This window comes from Mangifera indica, unplaced genomic scaffold (assembly GCF_011075055.1).
Source record: "Mangifera indica cultivar Alphonso unplaced genomic scaffold, CATAS_Mindica_2.1 Un_0005, whole genome shotgun sequence".
NCBI classification, from domain to species: domain Eukaryota; kingdom Viridiplantae; phylum Streptophyta; class Magnoliopsida; order Sapindales; family Anacardiaceae; genus Mangifera; species Mangifera indica.
The window spans coordinates 459945-462683 of record NW_025401097.1 but is presented as its reverse complement, the minus strand read 5'-3'; positions in this window follow the sequence as shown (position 1 = coordinate 462683).

The window sequence follows — 2739 nt, the reverse complement described above, 5'->3', positions numbered from 1 at the left end:
TATTGCCTCCCTAAAGAACTTGACTTAGACAAGTTTTGAGCAACATATGAAACAAAAAAATTTGGATGTAGACATTACAGTTGTGTTGCTTGCAACCATATAGAATTAAAGTTTAGACAATTCTTCAATTTTATTGAGAATTTACAATAGTTTTCTCGTTATGTTATGGCAAATTGATGATCGAGAATTGATGCAACTTTATCACAAGTGTTAGTGTTTTAAGGGACATGAATAATGGCATCATTGAAAGATCTTTTGGCAATATAGTTTCATCTATATTCCCAGTAAATTCTATCAAATCGAAAATATTAAAAATTGGACTAAAACCATAATCTACAGATGGGTCAATGACATAAGCATTCAAACCCAACTTTTTAAAAATTTTAAATGGACCTGCTCTTCTGGCATACAATTTATTATAACTACTAGGAGCAAAACCCTTTGGTTGGAGACAAATAAATACATTATCCCCTTTTTCAAACTGCTTGTTAACCTATTGTGCATTGGCAGTGTTTACATAAGACTCTGTTCAAAGAACAATTTGATGTTGTACCTTATCGTGAATGTCTCACATGTAATTAACAAAATTTAATGTTACTTCACTTGGTCTATTAAGAATAGGTATGAGATTCAAGTCTAATAGAGTTCGAGGTCAAAAGCCTTAGACTACTTTAAAAAGAGTACGTCCTATTATATGATTGACAAAGTTGTTAAAGGCAAATTTTACTTGTGATAGCACTAAATCCCAGTTTGTTATATAATCCATAATAAGGTAACATAACAAATTTTAGAAACTCTAATTTGTCACCTTGATTTGGTCATTCATTTGAAGGCAAAAACCACTAGAAAATAAAAGATTTGTTCCTATTTTACCTTATAATATTTTTCAGAAATAACTTATGAATTTGACGTCTCTATAAAACACTATAGTAGTTGGTACACCATGTAACCAAACCACTTCTTGCATAAATAAACTAACAATTTTTGAAGCATCATAAACCTTGCGGCAAGGGATGAAGTGTGACATCTTGAAAAATCGATCCACAATAACCATAATAGAATCATGTTGTCTTTGAGTTTTAGGTAAATTCAAGAAAAAATTCATGCTTATATCTCGCCATTGTTTTTTTTTGGTATAGGTAGTGGAGTATACAACCCTGTATTTTATTTTGTTCCTTTATTGACTTGACAAATTTTACAATGATCCGCCACTTTGTGAACATCTTTATACAACCTTAGCTAGTAAAATTGATCAATAATAAGGGCATGGGTTTGGTCATGTTTGATATGTCCTGCTAATCCACCACCATAGAGTTTTTCAATGACAAATTGATGAATAAAGCCTTGAGGGATACATATTCTTGTAGCATAGAATAAACAGCATCCCGTAGTGAGTATTCACCAGTTGTTGCCACATGATTAGTAGATAAATTGGACCATGCAACACCAAAATCTTCATCTCTAGTATATTGTGATATAATATTATCAAATCTTATGAATTGGCCCAATGTAATTTGCAACAAATATCACCTTTTACTAAGTGCATCAACCACTTTATTTTTTGTTTCAAATTTGTGACATTACAAACTCAAATTGTTGTAAGAAATTTATCCGCTAGCTATGTTTTGCATTCAATTCATTATATGATTGTAAATGCTTCAATGAATCATGATCTTTATAAAGAATGAATTCATGATGAATTAAATAGGATTGCCAATATCGATTAAAAATTAAAATGTCATCAAAATAGACAACCACAAATTTACCTAAGAATGGTTTAAGTGTTTGTTTCATGACGCACATAAAAGTGTTAGGTGTATTGGTTAAACCAACCATTTGTAGGGCCCATCTTTCATTTTAAATGTCATCTTCCACTCATTATTGGGATGGATGCAAATTTGGTGATAACCACTTTTAAGATCAATTTTTGTGAAGATACATGCTTCATTTAATAAATCCAACATTTCATCAAGGCAAATAATAGGAAAACGATATATAATTGTTATCTTGTTAATTACCCTATGATCTACACACAAGTGGCAACTACCATCTTTTCTTAGGTATATGCAAGGCTAAAACAATATAAGGACTAAGACTTTTGTGGATAAAACCTCGATCAAAAAATTGTTGAACCTATCAATTAATTCCTTTATGTTCAATAGGACTCATACTGTAGTGTGATAAGTTAGGCAAAGTTGACTAAAAAATTAGATTGATTACATATTGGATGTCATGCATTGGAAGAAGTTGCTTTGGTAATTCATCTGAAATAATATAAAAAAATTCTTATAAAATGCTTGCAAGTTCTTGAGGAATATGTTTATCTTCTATTTTGGCTTTAGGACTTATTACTAAAATTACTATACTCTCTTTATGTATGACACGATTAAATTGACACATAGTATGAGAAAGTCATTGTCTTGAATTCAAATTTAGATATCTGTAAAAGATTTAATATCAATTATTTACAATTAAAAATAAAAGAATAAGTATTAGTGTATCCATTATAGGAAACTTGTTAATAATATAGCCAAAAACGTCCTAACAACATATGACAAATAGTCATAGGAATCATGTCATACCAAGCTTATTCACATACTTCTTTCTAATGAAAATTTCACTAGGCATTGCAACTTTATTGGAATTGAGTTCATCTTATTAAGCCAATTAATGTAATAAAAAGTGGGGTGCTTCTTAGTTTTCAATGTCAATCACTTAACCAAATATGCAGAGATAACA